This window comes from Struthio camelus, chromosome 12, assembly GCF_040807025.1.
Source record: "Struthio camelus isolate bStrCam1 chromosome 12, bStrCam1.hap1, whole genome shotgun sequence".
In the NCBI taxonomy this organism is placed as follows: Eukaryota; Metazoa; Chordata; class Aves; order Struthioniformes; family Struthionidae; genus Struthio; species Struthio camelus.
In genome coordinates, this window is record NC_090953.1 from 9,867,057 (window position 1) to 9,880,481 (window position 13,425).

A 13,425-nucleotide genomic window follows, 5' to 3' on the forward strand; every position below is an offset into this window, starting at 1 on the left:
AGGGCCTGGCTCCCTCTTCCCGTGCGCGGCACAGAGCGCGTGCCCGTGCAAGCCTGAGCCCTCGGGCTGCCCGGCTTCGCGGTGAGCGCGCACAGGGCTCCAGCTTTCTGCGGTAGGAGTCGCGTTTTCAGGTGCTGTTGCCTATATTTATCCAGTAGCTCAGGTTTAGTTAGGAGCGTTTGCCTTGAAAGCTCAGGAGCGGGGGTGAAAAAAGGAAAATGGGGGGGAGAAAAAGAACACAATCTCCGTCAGTTAGCTGTCTCTTGGAAACTCGGACTGCTGTTCCTATAGAGGCTTTCTCTTTTCCTTCACCCTGGACTGGCCTTAAGTACCACTTTAAGTGGGCTTTGCTCATTCACATCCAGGCTCCTTAGAGCAATTGAGCCCGCGGGGGTTTGAAAAGAAGGGACAGTCCTTCAATGGCAGGACCTTGGGCCAGGCTAATTGGTTTTGGTTCAAGGGGATACTGGATTTGTGAAAAGCCCAAAGACATCTTTCCCACGCCAAATCCCAGCTCTTCAGAGGGGGAAGTGAGGGGTGCCGGGTGGGGAAAGGAGCTGAAAGAAAGATGGTTTAGCTGAGGAACCTTAGTAAGGACCCGGACACCCACCTGCCCCGGCAGGGATGGCGAGAGAGCGACACTGGGTGCTCAGGCTACACCCACGGGTGGGGGCAGCGGGCCGGGGCCGGGTCCCTCCTTCTTGGGGCGGTCGGACGGCGGAGCCGAGCCCCGGCGCTCGCTAACTCCACGCTGTCCACAGGGCCTGGTCTCGTTAAAACGAGCCTTTTTCTTTGCATGCGAGATTACTGTGGAGATGTTGGGAGTGAAAGAGGAGCAAAGGGACGGGACCTCGGGAAGCCTGGGAGAGCGCAGTTGGGCCCAGAAACCGAATTGCTTCTGTGTGTTTGTGTGTGTGTCTACGGGGAGAATTTGCTGGGGTCTTTTGTATCTTGTATTTTTTTTTTTTAAACACCGAATCTCTCTGGCCCTATTCCAGTAATCCCATGACCTTTACTCTCCCAGATCCATAAAAATCACTTAATTATTGGGCTGAAAATCAAGGCTTGGAAACAAAGCCAGCTTATGGGACCATCATTTCTTGATATATTTCCTGAGAGGACATATTTCTGGGCACCTTCAGAGCAGCGAGCACAGCTTGTTGGATATGAGATATCAAGGCATTATTTATTGAGGAAGTCTTCACACTCCCTCATCTGTTATAATTAACTGATGACATTTTTTCCTAGGTTCAAAATATGGTGAAAAAGTATAATTAGCACGAAGCTGAGACACTGCATTAAAATGTCTCCTATAGTTAATGTAAGATAGTCCTGCTATTTATTATAGGAGGAGCTGGTGCTGACCTCTGTGTTGCCTAACACTTTTTATTGTAAAGATTCTTGAACTTTTTTTTTCTTTTTGAGAACCTCTGACACTCCCATTGTTTGCCGCGGGCCCTTGAAATTCGGCTGGGGGAAGCTCTTAGGCTAGAGAAATGCCTATTCTTTGTCCCCGAAATTCCTTTCAGGTTTAGCTGAATTATGAATTGTTCAGAATCACAATTTCCCTTCAGTTGCCTCCTCAGGGAAAAAAGAAAGAAAAAAAAATCGGTGTTTCCCTGGAATAATAACAAACCACGAGCAGGGTAAAGCCATGGGCTCTCGCCGCTGCCCTGCCCTGGGACGGCTGTCATCGGTGGGAAGACGGTTACAGCCAACTCCTGCTAACGCGTCCGCATCTAGCTCACGTCCTTGTAGCGTAGCCCCAGTCTCCTGGGAACAAACTCCCCCAGGTCCTGGTGCCGGGAGGAAAAAGTGTGTGTCTGTGTGCGCACATGCTGGCCTGGCCCTCGCCAACGCCAGCAGCCCGCTTTCCCCGCCACCGCGGCCCCCGGGAGAGCAGCCTTCTGCCGCTGCCAGATAACATTAGTCCTGTATTTCATAGTGGCAGAAATCTGTGCCGAGGCTCGGGGCTTGAAATCTCGCTCCCCATGCAGGACGAAGGCTGGGAGGGAAGTGGGGTGGGGGGGGAGATTCGTTACACTTGCATACAACTGTTTTTCTTTTTGCTTATATAAACAATCTATTATTTATTAGCTATAAATAATACATTTTCTGTATGTTTAGAATGCATGTGATTTCTGTAGATTAAAAACGTCCATGGTTTAAGGCACCAAACCGAACGCTCACGAGTCGGAGGGTACCAGATTTCAGTTTGACCATGAGACGTTAATTCAGCCTCTCGCTGCATGTGCCCTTACGAGGCTGTAATGACACAGTCACAGCCTATTTTTAGCTCGCTCCCTCTTTCCCTGGCCAGGGTGGCTGCACAGCGAGGTGGAAATAAGGTTGCACGTACAGCCATAAATTGGACATTTCCTAACTTTGAAGTGCTTGACCATGCAATCTAAATGAGGCCGTTTCAGGGCAGTATTTCTGCATGTGGCATTAACTGCATTGGTAGGGGACAGCAAATACAGGGGTAGAGAAGCTGTAGAGGAGAAAAGACCTAGCAGACTATTGAAAGAGCTCGTTTGAATAAATGGGGAAGTCAACAGATCCTATACTCGCCCTGAGTTAAATGGCAAAGAACATGTCTCCAAGTTGAAAGGCGGAAGCCTTTGTTCCCTCAGAAATGGCCTTGATGTTTTCTTTGCCTTTGGTTTTGCCTTGTTCTTTCCTAGGGAGGTTTGGGCTCTGTATCTTGAGGAATCCTTGGCTTGTTTGTTGCATTTGCCTACTTGGGAAAGCAAGGATGCCCCTAGGAATGTGCACGCGCGCGCACACAGACACACACACACACACCCTCCCATCATCACGCCACCCAGACACATGTTACCGGCTCTCACACGCTTGCTGCTGTTGCGTCCTTGCCTTGCATGCTCTTTCTTTCCAGTGTCGCTAATGGGAGCCGTTCCACGTGTTGGAGGGAAAGGGGAGGCCTTTGTGCATTAAACAGCAGATCTAATCTCTCTCTCTTTTTTTTTTTTTTTTTAACTGCTGGAAGAATTGCCTCTACTTTAGTTTGGAGGTGATTAGATGCAATGCAGATTTGTCTCTGCTTGACATGTCCCTTTTTTTTTTTTCTTTGTTTGTTGGGAAGTTTCTTCGTTGCGGCTTGCGAAATCCATGAGGAGACGTTTGGCTGTCTTTCCTTTATAGCAGGGTGGGCTCTGGCTGAGCAAATTTGTCTGGGGAAGCAAGCAGTAGGGCTTTTTATTTTACTTTCCCAGGTCTAATCCAGTTGTGGCCCCTTGCACATACCTTGTGCTGATAGTAAAGCATTTTCTCAGGCTGGCAGTGTATTTGCTCTGGATTATAACTATATGCCCGAGTGTTTTTACCATGTGGATTCCTGGAGCCCCACATCTGCTTGGGGCTCTTCCTACGTTGACCCAGGCGTCGCGTGCTTGGTCCGGCTTTCCGTTGTGTGGCACGGGCTTCTGTTTCATGAGCATCTTTTTCGTAACTTTTCCTATCTCTCCCTGCATCTCAGGGCTTATCTATCTGGATGCAGGCAATAAACGTCTGTTCTCACCCTGACTTCTGTTAATGAGATAGAGACAGGTAAGCATCACACATACCAACTTTCCTGCTCTCAGCAACATCAAGGAAACGGTGACAAGCTATTAATGGGAAGTGATGGCCGGGGTGCTAATTAGTGCTTCCTTTTCAACTTTTACCTACGTGTCTGCCGAGATGCCCATCCCAGCCTCTCCTCTCTCCTTGCATCCCTTTGTTTCCAGTGCGCTTCTTATTCTCCACACACATCCCATGGTGAAGAGGCTTCTCTCTTTATTTTCTTCTACCAATCACTTTCTGGATCTCTTCATTCCTTTCTCGTGCCCTGCTTCCCTCGGTAATTGCTGCCTGCACCCTCTTTCTCCTGTGGTTGCTCCCAGCGAAGAATAAGCATGATATTGTAGAGGCATCCAAAACCTTGGGGACAGGGTGGCTCGGAGGCAGCCAGGAGTTTCTTGTCTTCACTCACTAGGTAGCAATATTCACTTGTGGTCAAATTACCCCAGGAACCTGAGGTCAGAGATCAGTCCCCTCTTTCCACAGGCAATGAGGCAGGGAGGCCTCCCAGCAGCTCACAGGTCTTGGTCAGGGAGTAATTAGTATTTAAAGTGGATCTCTTGGTAACGGCCAGTGACAGAATAGGGCAGGCGTTCGCTGCATGAGCCTGGAGGAAACGACTGGCCCTGCCCCAGAAAGCTTGCGGTCTAGAGCCTAAATACTCTTGCTCTGCACCAGACCCCGTTAACGGCAGGATTTTCAGACGCACCCAAACTTCTGCTGTGGCAGCAACATGCTGCCCGGTCTCAGCGCGGTGCCAGGTCTCAGCGCGGTGCCTGGTCTCTCCCTGTCTCGTTCTCCCGACGCCTAGGCTCTGCCCCTTCCCCAAGGACCTCTCTGCCTGATCGTCCCCTCCTCGCTTTCTTGCACGGGCTCTGGGTTTCTCGCTGCCATGCTCAGCCCCCGTGTGCTGCCAGGCTTGTGTCCCAAGGAGCCTGCCTAATCTGCCCCTGTCATTCACGGTCACAGGCGCCGCGGACACCGTGGCTTTGCAGGGATGCTCGCGGGGCAGTGGGGAAGAGGCAGCCATGGTTTGTAGATGAGCTAATTAATTTTCATGACTGAATGATGCTGCCTGGTCTCTTGTTTCTATTCCTCGCCTCTCCCCTTCTCCCCCCCTTCGCTGATACACACAAGACAACGCATCTCGTACGAGCGTCAGCATCCTTCCGCAGCCTTGAGACGCGAGTGGTTATTCTGTTGGCTTGTCAAACGCGGGTTTCCCTGCTTCATGGTACACAGGGGCCCCCTGTTTCACATTTGCTGATTCTTATTAGACCCAGCACGCGAAGGCCCTGTCTCTCCCAGCAAGGCAACGCGCTGTATCCCGTCCATAAATCCAGCCCTGGAATAAAGCCGCCTCTACCCTGCCCTGTATTTCTACCCAGCCTGCCCGCTTTCCCCTCTCCCTTTCTCTCCCCCTCTCCCATGCTGAAGGTTTCCTAGTGCCAGGGAGATATGATAATTCTTGTGAAGAGAGCATGAAATGCCTCTGCTCTTTGTGTCTGTTTAATTCAATGAGAATCCCAGCCCCAGATGTCATGAATGGTGGGCTTTGTGCTGGCCCTTCCTAAGCCCTAACCGCCAGCCCTGCTTTCTGTCTTTCTTGTTTCCCACCACTGGATACTGATTAACAAACTAAATTATTTTTCCTCCCTAATGATGTTTTCCCACTTTGCCCACCAGGCTGGAAGAAGCCACGGGGAGGAAAGAGTTTGTGCAAAGGATGAGATAGCCAGGGAGAAAATTAAAGAGACAGTGTTGCTCTCTGGGCGCTGGCGATGCAGGTCCACTCGGCTTTATTTCCTTATTAGAGAACGTGGTTGTGTCTGGCTGTATTTTACATGGCTGTGTGTATTTCAGCCGAGGGGATGGGCTTGAAAGCATCTGCGCAAGGTATGCTCTGAAGCATGCCAAGGTCCATAACTCACTTGCAATGGCGGGTGCGTGTTTGCACAGTCCCAAATTTAAGGTCTCTTTTCCAGCCATTTCTCCAGGAGTGACATTCAGTAATTACTTGACATCCATCCATACGTGTGGGAGCCTCTTTCTAATTGAGACAAATTTTCTTTTCCTTAACCAGACATGACTGCGCGTTTGTGGAGCAGGATGCCTTGGGAAGGGCAGGGAAGTCTCCACCTGAGCAAGGAGAGGTGAGTCTCTGGGAGTCTTGTTGAAGGAGTGAGTTCAACTCATGCATGGGAGATCAGCTCTTTTACTTGATCCCTTCCCTCCCTCCCACAGCCAAATTTCCCAGCTAGGCTTTTGAAATGGGGCCAGTCGTTAGCTGCTGCTGGAGGAGGCCAATGGCAATAATCTGGTGAGCCTAGATGGAGCTGGAGGCAGGCGTCAAGGCAGCTCCTGGCAAGGCCACCTGCTTCCCGGAGCCCAGCAGTGCCTCCTTGCTGGGTACCAATGAAGCTGTGGCCCGCAAACACTCTCCTGGTGCAGGGAAGGAAGATGGGTGTAAATCTTGCAGGAAGAAAAGGCAGTAGGAAGGGAGAGAGCCTTTCAACAGAAATTGAGGGTGTGCAGTGTTGTCGAATTGGGAGTCACTGAGAAGGGATTTGGCTTTTTTTTTTTTTTAACTATTTCTTGAACGGTTCTATTATTATTTGGCATCTGAATCCTTGCTTCATTATTGCAATGTACTCTGCAGGCAGCCATGAAGCAAACATCCCAGTCTTCGCTGCAGATGATATACCCCTGAGCTCCTAGGGGGAGGCGGACGGACAGCCTCCCAGCCACCCTGCTTTTGGTTTTTCCTTGAGCGAGAAGGCAGAGGAGCACGCGGGCTGGTAGTGTGGGCTCCTCAGCCAAGAAGCAGGCAGGGGCAGGCCCGGCAGACAGGGCCCGACGGGTTGCAGAGCGCGCTCGGGGCAGGCTCTCTCAGCGCCAGCCCTGTGTTTATCAGCCCTCACGGGAGCTGTCGTTGGAGATGGACAGAGCCTCTTCGTTCCCTGGTCAGAGCAGGGAACGTCCAACGTCCAAGCCCAGCCTGTACAGCAGCTTCTCCCCTTGGAGCTACGCTGATGCTTTGGTACCCAACGGTGGTCTTTGGTTTCTTTAGTTTAGAGTCAGCCAGGGAGAATTGCCTGTCTGCATCCTCCAAGCCCCAAGCACATACAGCAAAGCGCTGCCTTTGCTTCCCACTACGGTCACATCTGACCCTTATTACTTCTGCAAGGTGGAACAAGGCAGGAAAAATGGCTGTGCAGCGAGTTTCTTCATGCGCCAGGATTTATTAAGAACAATAGGGGAAATCAATCCGTCTGTGTAGAATACATCGCAGGCTGCAATGGGATAAAGCATTTATTCCGCTCTTGAAGGGTAGAGCTATAACTCATGGGAGGCAAAACCCTTAGTGCTCCAGAGTCCCTTCCCTTCATATGTGCAGAGGAATGCTTTAGCCCATGGCAACCTACCAGCTATTGAATTTGTGTGGAGAATCTGCTGTCCTTTGCCTGTTCCCCTCTGCCGGCCCCTTTTTGGAAGGCGAGTAGCTCATTAAAACACACCTCTGGAAAAATGAAGGGGCTGTCTATTCAAAGGCATCTCTGCATCTCAGTTTTACTTAAAACAGAAAGTCAAGGCAGAGGAGAGAACAGAAATGTCTCAGGGATGTAAAAGCAACCCCCATCAATTTTGAATGGAAAGGCCATGCTTAAAACCAATAACAGGTTTTGCTGCAACTTTTTGCTGATGCCTGAAGAGCAGGCATTGTAAGTGTAGGAGAGAGGGACTCATTGGGGTGTCGTGATGAGGATGGGGAGTTGATGTGTGGGGAGATCTGTGTTTTGTGGCTGAGTATCTCCAGTGCTGACTAGCCTGTATAGGTGTATATATGCAAGTGCTACTCTGTGCCCAGCTCTCCAGCTTGTGAAGGAGGGCATGCAGTGCAAAGACTAGAGCACTAGTTAGTAGGGGCAAAAGGTGACTGGGATTTGTCATAATCTTTCTGGGTGTGAGAGAGTGCAAGCGGGGGCATTAATAGTGGAATGGTATTTTCACTAAGCCTATTTTCACTGGATCTAATCTATCTTGTGAGAAGAGCATCTCTTCAATAGGGCAGACCCTGCGGGGCTGATGAGCTGTTTGGCGGGGTCTGGAGAGCTGAGGAGCATGGGCAGGGGGAGGCGTAGCAGTCGAGCGGATACATGTCAGACGGCCTTCCTCAGCAGAGATGACTTGGTAGGTAGCATGCTGTTGGGCAGATGGGGTTAATTCTTACACCCAAATCAAAAGGTGACCGAGGGGGGAATGTTTTATTAATGAAAGCAGCCCTTTGTGAGTATTCCTCCCGAGGCATGTTCCCTCCACCCTCTGTCTTCCCCCCCGGCTGCTGTCTGGCCCCGTGTCGTGCTCGGTACCTGCTCAACTGCCACTCACCCACTGATAGGTTTCATCTAGAAATATCTCCAGCACATCTGAGTCCTGGGCCCAGGCGAGCGTGGACGGGAAGGAAGAGGGACAGGGTCTGCGGCTAGCCTGGAGAGGAGGACACGCTGTGGGCAGGCAGAGCTCGGGCTGTCGCAGGTTTCATGTCAGCCCATTGATTGCTGTGCTGTTGCTGTGAGGGTCACCTCTTGCTGGTACCAAAGAGTAGGAGAGGCCTCGGTTTGCAGAGCGCAAGCTAAAATGCAGGTCAGCAGAGGGTATCTTGGTGGGTTGGGAATGTAGGGAACAACTGGAGACCAGGTAGGGGAGGTTTGGCATGCCTTACCCATCACCTAGCCCCTTTCCCACCCTACTGCCTCTGTCCTGCCAAATCACAGGCTCAAGAGAAGGGAAAAAGGAGCAGGTTTCTGTGCGCCAGAATCCAACCTCTCCCAGCTCTTCTAACCCTGCTGTCTTTTCCTGCCCGTTTCCCCATGCGGCTACATGGCAGCTTCTTGTGCCAAAGCACAGGGCGGTGGGAGTGGAAGGGTTGTGAGCAGAGATTATTTCTGTTGCTTTGTTAAAAATAAAACAAAAGCTTTTTTATGTTGATTGACTTAGAAGAAGGAGCAAGTGGAGCTCAATTCCCAGAGCGCCTTTTAGAAAGGCTCTGCGTGCGCGCGCATGTGTCTTACGTGTGTCAGGAGAGAGCACCCAGGGCAGGCTGGGTCGGGAAAACTCGCGGGGAAGCAGGGAAGAGACCCCAGTGCGTGGCTGCTTCCCTGAGGGAGCCCCCCCAGGGCTCATGTTTGATCTGAGGCTCAGTTGTGCTCCTCTGAAACCTGAGCATGTCAGGAGCTCTGAGAGAGGCTGGGGCGGAAGAGGATGCTATTTGCATTTTTCCTAGGAATGCATCTATTTGTATAAATATGGTGTCTCTGTGCATGCGCACACTCCGTGACGCAGGCGTTTGTTTGAAGAGAAACGCGCTGTCCCCGTGGTGCTCTCTGCTCAGGGTTAGTCTGATATTCCCACTCTTCCTAGAAGAGCTGTAACTCCCCTCCCTTCCTCCAACCTAGCGATGGCCACGGGCGTGGGAGTCCTGAGCTGTTTCACCAGGCAGTGGTGGAGTTTCCTCGCGGAGGATGGAGACACCCTCTTTCCGATTTGCACAGACATCAGAAGGTTCAAACAGATCACAACGTCGTCAAAATGCCGAGCCCCTGTCTCCTTCTGCCCTTGGGTTGACAAGCACCTGGGGGAAGCAGGGTGTAATAGCATTTCGCGGGCACGGGGAAAAGCCCAGAAGCGTGCGGAGGACAAAGAGGTTAGCCGAAGGGCAGGTCTGTCTGCGGATGTGAGGTTGGCAGCTGGATTTGAGAGCGATCTAGGCGCTGTGTGCATATAACCTCTGTGGATATTTACTCCAGCAGAAGGCAGGACTGTCCTGTATGCTAGTTATGCCGTGCTGGGAGCAGTTTAAGCTCAACTGGAGAAAGCTAGTCTTAGCCTGGGAGAGGACTAGAGATGTGCACCACAGTATCAAGTAGGAGTAGCGATTGACCTATAGGGCTGTCACTTTAATGGTGTGGTTTTCTGTGTAGACAACCCCGGAGCGGAGCAGCTAGCCTGCTGTCCCGTGTGTCTAGCTGTCTGACTCGGATGTATAACACGGCCCTGTCTGCGCGCGGTGGTAATCGCCTTCCCGCATGGGGAACGCCGGCTCCGGTTCCATCCCTGCTCCAGCAAAGTAACGGCAGCAGATCCCAAATTTCCAGTAGACATCAGGTACCTCTTTCACCATGTGGAGTAGCCCCATCACACCTAAAAACATACGAAATGCTTCCCAAATACTGCTTTTATGTCAGTAATTGCTGTGGTCGTCTTGAGGACAGTCCGTGACCACGGATGAGGGTTCCTTGGCTGGCGTTTGATGTCTTTTTAAGACGTTGATATTGCTCGTTTGGAGACCTGAACAGCACTCCTGCTCCACCATAGAGCTCCCGAGAAATGGGAAGTAGCGTGTGAAGCTTTGTCTGTGCTTTCGGTATAGCCTTGCCTTTTCCTTTTGTAAATGATCTCGTTTTAAGTCAAGATTTAGGAGGGCTGCGTTTTTTGGTGCGGTTTTGGTTCGGCCGGGAGAAAGGCAGGACCTGCCCATGACTCGCCACCGGCTTAGCGGAGAGGCCCGGCGTGCCCTCGCCCTCCGGCCGCGGATCCGTGCGTTCCCCGGCTCAGACCCCCGTCGGGATGCGGAGCCGCGTCCCGAAACAGCACGTCCGCGGGGCCGTGGGCTTTCGGCGGGCCCGGCAGGACGGGCCGGCCGCCCGGCCGCAACGAGGGGAGCCCCGGCGGCCATTTTGCGGGAGCCGAGCGCTGCCTGTAAGATGGCCGCATGGGCATGAGGTAGGGCGCAGCGCCGCGTCGTCTTCGCCACGCTGCCTCCCTCACGCCGTCCCCTCCTTATCTTGCTAATTACCAATGAAGGCAGAACAATAACGGGAGCTGGCATGCCCCAGTTCTTTCTCTGCCACCTCCTTCCTCGGGCGGAAAATCTGCACGCACACCTCCCTCCCCCCCGCCGCCGCCGCCCGCCAGCCCCTCCGTGATATTAATTGAATTAACATACTTCCTAATTTGCCCTGCGTTTTCCGTGCGCCTGCTCCCAGCCGCCCTGTCATGGCTTATCCAACTGGTGGGGCAGGGACAAGCGCATTCTTTCCCGGCGCTCGTTTGGTTGTATGCGAAAAATCCTTAATGACATATAGAAAGGGTGGCGTGGGGGTGGGGGTGGCGGGACAATAGCCCATGAGGGATTTGGCAGGGAGACATGCAATATTTACCGAGATAGACCATCTTTGCTGTCGTTTTGTTGGTGGATTACAACAGCCGTTTTCCCCGCGTTCCCCTGTTTATTTGTTTTTCCGGTGGCGGGGGGGGGGGGGACGCGTTGGCACGCCGCTGTTTTGTGCGCCTTGCTTCACCTACGAAAAGGACACATTAAGGTGTTTCCATAAACCCCTGGATGACAAAGAAAGCGCCTTTCTGTTTGACTCGTAGGCAACAATGACAGAAGCCTTTAAAACCATGATTTTTTCCCCTCCCAGTGATTTCAGAAGGCTTCCCCTAAAAGGAACTTAAATACATATCATTAAATCTAAAGCACTAAGCTCCACTCCTGCTAACTATGCCATGCTTTTTGTTTCTGATAGTATTTGTCCATCGCAGAGAGCAAGCTAACGGATGCGGAGCCTCCCCCGCCCTTCTCTCTTTGTTTAAATGACAACATATTTCCATGTTTTTATTTAGAAGATAAACTTAGCGTTTTTTCTTTTTTTTTTTTTAATTTTTAATTTATCTTGGTGTGAAATTCAAATTCCTCTTCTTCCCAGATCTTGGGAACCCATATTCCTCATGATCCCTTTTCTCTCCTTTATCTAAAAACACTGCATTATTTTATAGTATTACTCTGAAAACGCAGCAATAATATTTTGAATTTGAGTATTTGGGGCTTCAGGATATTGCAATTTTTTTTTTTATAAGCGATGAATGAAAAGCAATGATTTAAGTATGTAATGCACAATACAGTTGCCATGCATTGTAAATACATTTCAGGAGCATAAAATCCAACGCAGAAAGCCAGTGTTCCACAAAAGCTAGGAATCCAAAAATAACTGTAAAAATGAATTGTCTGTCTGGACGAATCTCTCAGATCCCAGCCAATATTTCCGGGGTTAAAATATGCAACTAGTTTACTTATTGGTGTAAATATCTCATTTTAAAATGCAGATGGTAAACTGAAAAAGGGGTGAAGAAGATATTTGACTGGTTACTGGATACTGTAGATTGCTTGCATTTAATTTCATACTTACATGCTATTTGCTTATCCCGCATTTATGGGTATGCACTTTAGCTTCATATAAATCTCTCCTGTCTGTCTGTCTCGCTGTGTTCTTTTCTCTTCTGCTATCCCATCTGCTTCCCATGGTGCCTTCTTCTGAAACCACATTGCAGGATCTGATGGGGATAATGGGAATCTGCCTCTGGTCTCTATCATAAACATGCCAACTTGGGCTATTGTGTCGGGAGTCGGCGGTCACCAGATGGTGCTTGGTTGCCCAGGGTCTCTGTCGCTGGGTTTGGCCTCCCTATAAACCAACAGCTCCTTTAGTGCTGTGTTCCCCCAAGATCTACCTACCCTGGCTAAGGAAGGTGTAATGACCTTGCATAATGCACTCCAGCGGGGAAATTTGTTTGGGTGTATTGGGCCCTGTGCAGCCTTAGCCGTGTGGATATGGGCTGCCAGTGCAGAGCTGAGATTTGTTAATTCCCATACTGAGCTGTGTTCGCTGCATGTGCATTTGTGGATAGGAAACTAGCGCATTCGTTTATATAGGACTAAACGCTGTCTTCATGAGAAACAGGATCCATGCCAGCTTGAGCAGATGTCTCCCCTGGCTAACTTCATGGACTGGGCTTGGGAATACAGGGCAGGGGGACCTCTTTGTCCGCAGGGTGCAGACAAAAGCAAGGTAGCTCCTCTTGTCCGGGCTCCCAGACAGCTTTCATGTGTCTGTGAAAGGACCAGCTTGTGCCAGTGTCATTGAGAGGTGGATGGGGTTATGGAAATGATTGAGGTATGGGCTTTCCCTGTGAACAAATGTTTGGTGGGTCTCAGCCAGGAGAGACCCAGGGAAAAATCCTACTTTTCATTTGGTGCCTGTATCTCTTCAGGAGGTCTTGAACGTTGTTGTGAATGTGAGCTGCACGGGGAGGTTTAATGCAGAAATGAAGACTGAAAATATAAACACTGAGGGTGATGGCTGTTCCTAAACGCAGACAGATGGAAAGAGCTTGGCATAATTACATTTGGTGAAGGGCTGCCATGAATGAAACCAATTAAAGGAGAAGCAATGCTTGTATGAGAGAGAGAGCAGAAAACAACCACCTCTCCATATCTTTTTGGGCATCCACCATCTAGTGGGAGGTCAGTCACTCTCAGGTCCCCAAGTCCCAGGTGAGCTTGTACATGCACCTGTGTTCTGGTTTAGTTGAACTTTGCTTATCTGCCAGGGCAAAAAAAAAAATAGGGAAATAAGACGCTAGCGGGGCAGGAGCTAAGTTGGCTTGCAGCCAGTCCCAGCCTCGCAGTCTCCATTGTCTCATGGTTTTAATGCATGCCTAGAAATCCAGTATTTAGGATTCACCTAGTTACCATTGTAAAGCAGAAAGGTCGCACTCAGCACTGCTTGGCTTGGATTCCTCAGGCAGCTCTTTTGCCCATGTGCCCCACGTTGGGACTATGTTGGCAGACGGCCTCGGGCAGGGAGGCTGCATGGGCCAGGAGCGCAGGAGCGTGCGTTTGCTGTCTCCAGCATGGTACACACCTTGTGAGTGTCAGTACTGACTTTGTGGTTTATGGAGGGCAGCAGGAGGGAGGTGTGAGGAGCGTGAGGTGGAGGGAGGTAT

At 50.7% G+C, this 13,425-nt stretch overlaps 1 long non-coding RNA gene across 1 annotated transcript in view; it reads left to right on the forward strand.

Moving 5' to 3' along the window:
* LOC104148201 (uncharacterized) overlaps positions 1-13,425 on the forward strand; it is a 40,154-nt gene that overhangs the window by 4,721 nt on the left and 22,008 nt on the right. The window contains exon 2 of the long non-coding RNA XR_011143750.1: positions 5,663-5,732. This is a non-coding gene — a long non-coding RNA (uncharacterized lncRNA). The remainder of the gene's footprint in view (positions 1-5,662; positions 5,733-13,425) is intronic.